We start from the raw sequence: 8,938 nt of genomic DNA on the forward strand, positions 1-8,938 counted from the left end.
AAAAATCTCTTCTAACATTTTTGATTTGGTTAGACGTTGAGGATAAACCGGTACTAAAAGCTCTTGTGTCCTTGGACTACCTCGGTATCTTACCAACACTATACTACGTCCACGATGGGTGCACTTGCCCATATGTGTGTTTAGTGTTAGTAAATATCGTATTTTATAAATTTAAAACTTGGCTAAAAGTGTAAAAAGGGCTTAAAATATACATCTAAATATAACACACTTCACGCACATTAGTCGTGGCAATCGTGGTTTAATCCATGGGAATCACCATCAATCAAGGAGGGGGGTTGTATACCATTTAATTAATTGTCTTATGTGGAAATAATGTTCCAATCCATGACCCCACACCCCATAGCCTTATAATATAACTAAACTCACTCCCATATTTTTAGGGTCATCATTGTGAATGCTCTAAGAAGTAGAAACATTATATATTAAATATATATAGTTTTAAAAAATTAAAAAGTAGTTATGAAATATCATATTTTTGAAATTGAGGACATATATAAAATGTATTGACGTAGGAAAAATGTGTAGGTGTGTGTTTAAAAAATAAAATATATCTAAAAGTTAAAAACATATGATGACATAATTTGATCAATGTAAAGAGATATTCTAATAACTTAAATGTTTGTTGTGGGTTAGCAAGATGAAGACTCATAAAACTTGCAACATATCTTTTAATTTATTTTAAAAAGTACTTTCCATCATTTTGCTTTTCTTTATCTTTTCTATGAAATATATATACATGGATTTTTCATTTTCAACGTACAAACTAAAATATTAATATATAAATACTTTTGATCATAGAGTTTTGTCTTTTTAAAAGTGAGGAAGTAAACTTATTGCTATTTTGATACAACTATAGCTTTTTTTAATGCAATTTCCCATATAAGAAACACCAAAACAAATAAATAGTGATGATGAAATAAACCATTGCTCTTGTCTCTTCACAACCCTACATTCAAACTTTCTTTGTCTCCTTTCCCACCTTTTAAAGCCTTATTTATTTCACCATTTTCAAGTCACCTCGTGTGCACCCATCTTCTTTAACACCCACACAAGTTTCCAAGCTTCTTCCATGGCAGCCTCCGTAGGAACTGGCTCACCTTGTGGTGCATGCAAGTTTCTCAGAAGAAAATGCACTCCAGATTGCATCTTTGCACCCTACTTCTGCTCCGAACAAGGGCCTGCTCGATTTGCCTCGATTCACAAGGTGTTTGGCGCAAGCAATGTTTCGAAATTGTTGCACCATGTGGCAGTTGCTGACCGCTGTGAGGCAGTGGTCAGCATTGCTTATGAAGCTCAAGCTAGGATCAAAGATCCTGTTTTGGGCTGCGTTGCACATATCTTCGCCTTACAACAGCAGGTACAAACCATGAGAGTGATTAAAAGTTAAAAAAAATTAGTTTTTCAATGAAAAAAGTGTAGGGGTGTTTTCTGACACGACCCGAAAACACGACACGAACCTAACACGAAATTCGCGGATTTGGGTTTAGTCTAAACGGGTTCGGGTCAGTTTCAGGTTGAACCCGCCGACCCGTTTAGCTAAACGGGTCAGGTTCGGGTCAACCCGGTCAGGTTGGCGGGTTGACCCATTTAACCCATTTATATTAAAATTATATTTTTACAGTATGTTTTATGCAATAATTTGATTAGGTGTGTAATTTTATGTAATAAATATAACTTAAAAAGGGAAATTGACATAATATTTTATAATTTTAATGTAATTTTATTATATAAATTTGTGTCTTTTGTTGTATATGTTAATTTTAATATATTAATTTGTTGAAAAAAATTAAAAAACAAAAAATTCGGGTTGAATGGGTCGGGTTCGTGTCAGCCTGAGAATATTCGGGTCGGGTTCGGGTTCAGGTTCATATGCATGACACAATTTTCGGGTTCGGGTTTGTCTAAAATTTTTGGGTTCGGGTCGGGTTAAACCCGCCAACCCACGAACACGACTCGTTTAACACCCCTAAAAAAGAGGCGAGCCTGAAATTCATGGGTTCTAGTTGTAGAAATAGCATTTTGCATAAATGCATGGCAACAGCGGCGGAACCAGAGAGGGGTCAAGAGGGTTCGTTGACCCTTCGATCACCGGAACTTTTTGAATTTTATTTAAAAATTTTGAGTTTTTTAAAAAACAAACTTAGAGATGGACCCTCTAATTTGAACCGGTATAGAATATAAGCTTATAATGACCACCTAACTAAATCGTTCTGGTTCCGTCACTGCATGGCAATAATGGGTAAACTCATTTTTTCGAGAACTCGAAAACTTCTAAAAAAAAAGTTTAGAAAAACACATCAAATATGTTTTAAATATTTTTTTACTGTAAATCTAGCATTTTAAAATACAAAAAGTTCTTTACTTTTAAAGAAAACAATTTTTTTTTATAATTACACATATGTAATATTACGAAAAAACCAAGCCAGTCAATCTCCCATACCCACCCTCCAAAAAACCTAAACCCCCACTTTCACCCTCAAAACACCTGAAAACTAAACCTACAACCTAAACTCCTCAAAAATCTAACCCTAAAAGTTAAACTAAACTTAAAATCTAAACCCTAAGGCTAAGTACTATTGCATATGTGCAATACTATAATAGTGGCATTGAAAAAAGAACAACATGTTAAATCTTTTATTTATGGTGAAAAAATATGCTCGAATATACTTGTATGAAAGATAAGAAAATTTATAATCTTAGGGTGCAATTTAAAAAAATAATAACGTATGAAGAATATAGAAATTTTTAAAATTTTATATAGAGTAAACTGTCATTTTGGTCCCTGAGGTTTGGTCACTTTTAACACTTTAGTCCAAATTTGAAACCTTTGCATCTGGTTCCATATGGTTTCACTTTTATTGTCATTTTGGTTCAAAAATGAAATAATGTCATATTTCTCAAATTAAATCCTGGTATTTTGTCTTTTTTCTCATGAGCAAAATGATTATTTCTTTTTTATTTTATTAAAAGTTTTTAATAAAACAATAATCTTTTGTGGGTCCCACCACACCCCACACTTCTTCTTCTTCTTCTACCTCCTTTCTCTTGTCTCTCTCCTGCCATAACAACCACCATCCATCACCACCTCCACCAGCATCAATCTCCACCACCGCCACCAACCATCTATCTCCACACAAGCTCTATAACTCTATCACTACACCTCATTAATATATATGCATTATAACCTAAATACCTACTTGTGTCCAAACCCCATGCCATCATCAAATTAACAAAAGTAACAAACCAAATTTTACAACAAACACTCATTTACCACAAACAACACAAAACAATCACCAAATTTTCAAAATTCAAAACCTCACTTACCACAGCAACATCACCAGACTCAAATCTTCTCGCATAATCCTCCACCACAACCGACGCAGCAGCAGCCTTCTTCTTCATCACAAACCGCTTACTCTACACCAACAACTCTTCCGCCACATCTCCATCCACCACAACCACATCAGGACTCCCGATCGACTACGACGCCACCGTCACCGTCCCCGATGGCGGCATAACCACCACCTTCGGCACCAGCGCCTCCACCATCTCCGATTTGCCATAAATCAAACTCCGATTGTTGAAAATCGCCTAAACCTAGCCACTACTTCCAAAAATTCAGCCTGCGCCTTCTCGGTACGAAGCTCTGGTGGAAATCTGTTCATGTCCGCCTCTACCAAAACGAGATCCAAGTTTAACATCCCCTGATAGAGAGAGAGAAGAGAGAGATAGAAGAGAGAGATAGAGAGAGAGAGAGACAGAGGGGTGTTCCTGTGATTGAGAAAAAAAAGAGAGAAAGAGACGAAGGGTGTTTAGATAAAGAGAGTGCAGAGTTTATATATTATATAAATTTTCTATTTAATGACCATTTAGCCCCTGAGTAAAAGGACAAAATAGCATGATTTAATTTGAGAAATATGAGCAGATTTCATTTTTGGACCAAAATGTCAATAAAACTGAAACCACATGGACCCAAATGCAAAATGTTTGAGTTTTGGACTAAAGTGGCAAAAGTGACCAAACCTCAGGGACCAAAATGACAGTTTACTCATTTATATATTTTTTTCCAATTTTACCAATCCTTCATTAAAAGCCCTCCTGCCTTCATTAAGGAGAAGTATTCGAGTCTTCTCACTAACTATTGAAAATGTTTAGAAAGATTGCCGTAAAAAAATTGAAATGGTGTTTTCCGGCTCCTTACAGCAGCTGTAAAAAAAGTGATAACATAAGCATGACATCACTTTCTACATCATTTACGGCTGCGGTAAATGAAAAAAAAATAAACTATTTTTTTTTTTTGGAAAACTTGATTTTTGTTTTAGGATTTTTGGTAATTTTTTTTTGAAAAATCCTTTCGTAAGACCGAGTTCTCTAAGTTCTTACAACTCGTATAAGTTTTCATTTTACCCTTACCCTATATATATAAGTTTTCATTTTACAACTCCTGTAAAAAATGACTCTTTTCGTGAGAAGTGTGAGAAGGCATAGAAATTGACATGTAAGCATCATGTTTTGAACTTAGGTATGATGTTTTGGGTTGTTTTGGCAAGGAAAATTCAAACATAACAATTTAAAACACAATGCAACGTATTATTGGCGTGGAATTTAAAACACACTACTTAACACTTAAACACACTACTTAACGTTCTTTGCATGGTGTTTTAAGTTTTAAGCCTAGAAATCATTGCATTGTGTCTTAACTTGTTATGTTTGGTGTTTTTCTTGCCAAAACAACCCAAAACATTATCCCAAGTCCAAAACATGCTGTCTACATATGAATTTTTATGCTTCTCACGAAAAATGTCTTTTTTACAGGATCCTAAGACTATATATTAGGGATCCTAAGAGAAGTCCACCCTATTTGGGAAACTTGAGAAACAATCTGGACCACACATTTCCCTAAGTTTTTCATAACATACACATATGTATACAGTCAATTTTAAACTATGCATATATGTATATTAGAAAAAGCTTAGGGAAAATGTGTGGTCTAGAATGTTTCTCAATTAGTCTAGTACTTCTCACATGACCCTAACCATGGTTATATATATACACATCACACACGCAGATTCAATTCCACTGGTCTTTATAGTAGGGATTTGATTATTGTAGTTAATAATGAAGATGTTTAAATTTCTGTTTTTAATTATAAAGTAATTAGTTTTCTTCAAGGAAAATAAAAATCATAATCGATCAACAAATTTTGTCCTCCACTAAGATTTATCTTCTAGTTTTGTCCTGTGGGTGTAATACAAGAAATTCTTCATTTGTATCATTATGAACCATGATTAATGTTTCGTTACTTTTTGGCCAATTTAATGAAACTTTAGGTTGCATGGTTACAAGCACAGTTGCTGCAAGCCAGAGCTCAAGTGGCACAAAGCTGCCGGGATTCAAGAAACACTAAAGTCAATGGTCTGCAAACATGGCTGGAGCAATGTCTTATCAGGATTACATGAATGCTACAAATTTCATGAACTGCAACACATCACCACAAAGTTCAATGGACTCAATCGATCATATCAATGAAGGAATGTTGAGGAAGTGAGGAACTGGCATAGATTAGATGTAGCTCGATCTAGTGATAAATAATATGTGATGTTATGGAGCCAGGATATATGTTATAAAGTTTAAGTTAGATATGAGTTAGCAAGACATCTTAATAAGTTTCTTGTAATTGCCCATGGTGATAACCCTATATTTTGAAAACATGATGCCAGTTTACATGGGCTCTTGAATTGAATATGATTGATATTCTTCAATCATGAATTTGAAATTAATCAGAAAAAATAGTTTTACTTTTTATATTAAAATGCATGTTGAGTAACAAATTGTTTCAAACTATATATAATATATTGCTACCAAAATTCGTGCCTACATGACCATCTTGGGTTATCGAACTCACACGGATTTTACACCGTTAGGGCACACGGAGTGGGCGGTAAAGGGGTTCTGCAAAGTGGCTTTGCCGCTCGGGTACACCGCCGCCAACCTCCTTTGTCGCTCGGTAAAGCTCAAGATGCGGTAACAGGTTGCCGATCGGGGAGAGGGAGGGTAGGAGAGAGAGGGGGTGTGTGGGGTGGGGTCCATGTCATCTCAACCAATCACACATTTTTCTTTATTTTTTTAAATAGTTTACCAATTCATGAAGTGTCTAACCATTGCCAACACTTTTCAGCATAGTTTAAATACTTTTCATTGAATGACATGACATACTTTCATTGGTTGATTTTGAAGTTTACCACTTTCAAGTGTCTAACCACTCCCTACACCCTTAAAATTATACCAAAATTAGGGAGGGGCACTACGTTTGCCTCCTCTGTAACCCAGGCATCCTGCCATGTCACCTTATCTCTACCTTCAACTACCTTAATATCACAAAATTACTAACCACACTTCTTTCAATTACCCTAAAGCCTTTTTAATTTCTGAGTTAATTACGTTTTCGTCCATGTGGTTTGTCAAAAATCATTATTTCAGTCCATTAGTTTAAATATTGCGAAAACAGTCCCTGTGATTTCACTTTCGTAACTATTTCAGTCCACTTACTTAACACCGTCAAATTATTCTGTTAAGTTTTGATGAAATGACCAAATTGCCATTGCTAACCCACCAAATTTTAATAAAATATGCTGGTCAGATTCGAACCCATGACCTTTAAGCAACCAATAAACCATTGAGCCATGTATTAAGTTTGTGATTTAAATCATATTGTTTTCTTTTTAACATAAAGCCCAGCCCGCCTTCCCTCTTGTCTCATCGTCGTCTGGTAATATCACTAGCAGAATTCCAGGATAAAATAACATAATCAATCTTCACCCATTTAACAAACCTAGATTTAATACGAGTGCAAAATCCTTCACCGTTTTAACAAATCTATCTAAAAATTGGTATATAGCTTCATTCATACTAAAATCAAGGGGTTAATGTGACAACTGTCAAAATTTCAGGTATCCGTACAACTATTAAACCATGATTAGTGCTGAATTACAATTAACTGCTTACTGATTATTGCTATACACATACATGTGCATCACATATTGCTTAATGTCATATCATTAATGCATGTGAACTTTATTGACTCAAATGGTGCACGAAACACAGTTAGCACAGTTAACAGATAAATCAGAAAGATGCTGATGGGATTCAGCATATAGGCAGACAATGTGTTGAGACACAGAATGAGCCAGAAACCAAGTATTACACCCTTGGCAGGGGAGAAGGTACGAACTTCGAACTAGTATAGTGTGTAGGAAAGTGAGGATCACAAAACTGCCTTCCTAGTGATAGTTTAAGTGCCGGAAAGTGCCTAAAACTCACATAAAGTGCTGAATTCAGCAAAAATCAGCAATTTTCAGCATTTAAACAATCTAATATCATGTAGAAATATAGTTAAATGGTCCTGAATGCTTTCCTAAGTTTCGAGAATCAAAAGTGTCACAAAAGGTAACATAAAGCACTCTAAACTGCATAGTTTAGCACCTTAACGAACCGGTAACCAACCGAACAACCGGACACTACCCGAAACACCAAATTTTCACTAGAAGCACTGTTTTAACATTACCAAGCTAGTTATGGTCCCCGAACATCATAACACTACATAAATATCTAGTAACTAAAGTCTAACTAAATACTTACATTTTAACCTAAATAACTTAGTTACAACCTAATCCTACTACCCCCCCCCCCACCACCTATGTAATCGGCCCAACAAGGGACCCACTTGGGATTTTCTTTCAATATAATAATAGATCATGTTTCTCCATAATGAGTATAAGAACCATAAGTTAAAGTCTTAAAATGGTTATAAGTATAACCCTTGTGATCATAACCTCATTCTTACACACACTAAACACACACACTTTCTCTCCTTCTCCTTGCCTTGTTCTTTGCCGAACTCACCACCACCATCATCACTATCATTCATCCATCCTACATCCATTCCAAGCATATACAAGTGTGTTAGAGGTTACACAAAGGAGCTAGGAGCTTTCGGAAGTTCAAGAACCTCCTTCACTTGCTTTTATCCATCTCTTATCTCACTTGATCATCCCTAGCTTTGAGCTAGTGGTAAGAACATCATACACTTTATTTTACATATATTTCAAGTGGTTAAAAGAAGATTCATGATGATATTCATGTGTATATTTTGGCAAATAATATTTTGGACACCAAGGGAAACAAAAATATGATTTTTACAATTATTACAAAGTTATATCATATTTTTGACAAGAAGAAAATATATTATTTTGGGTGAATAAAGATATGTATTTTCTTGGAATTATTAGAAGATGTATTATTTTTGGGAGAAAATATATATTTTTTAAACAAACATGAAATACAATATATTTGGAGTGAAAGATAAATTTTCTCAAATAAATATGAAATATACCATTTTTGGAGAAAAATAAGTTTATATATATTTTCTAAGCTAGACTTGAAAATATATTATTTTTGGACTTATATGAAAATACAAATATTTTTGCCCAAGGGAAAAATTATAAATAATTTTTCTAAGTAGTATTTCTTAATATATATATATATATATATATATATATATTGGAAATATATATGGATTTTTACTAAGGATACTTCACAATTACAAGAGATACGTATTTTCATACGTATAATTACACTCCGGAATATGACCCCACATACATGGCGAAAATATACAAATACAAGAATATAAATACACCCATCCTTGGGAAGGAAATACATGTATGAATACTTGAAGAATATCAAGTTAAAATATATTATTTTAACAAATAATTATATAACTTGGAATAATATCGAAGACACGAAGAAACGTAACTCAAAGACACTAACTAATACTAAGTCAAGGCACGACCCGCTCGTCTAATAGATCATAGTACATTGTAGGTAGTCGTGTACACCAGAAGAAACTTGAGTTACTGTG

The 8,938-nt window shown here is 34.4% G+C and overlaps 1 pseudogene; it reads left to right on the forward strand.

Annotated features, from left to right (window-relative positions):
* The first annotated feature begins 1,076 nt into the window (after positions 1-1,076).
* On the forward strand, positions 1,077-5,764 carry LOC118487464 (annotated as a pseudogene).
* Positions 5,765-8,938: the final 3,174 nt, after the last annotated feature.

Source organism: Helianthus annuus, chromosome 2, assembly GCF_002127325.2.
Source record: "Helianthus annuus cultivar XRQ/B chromosome 2, HanXRQr2.0-SUNRISE, whole genome shotgun sequence".
In the NCBI taxonomy this organism is placed as follows: domain Eukaryota; kingdom Viridiplantae; phylum Streptophyta; class Magnoliopsida; order Asterales; family Asteraceae; genus Helianthus; species Helianthus annuus.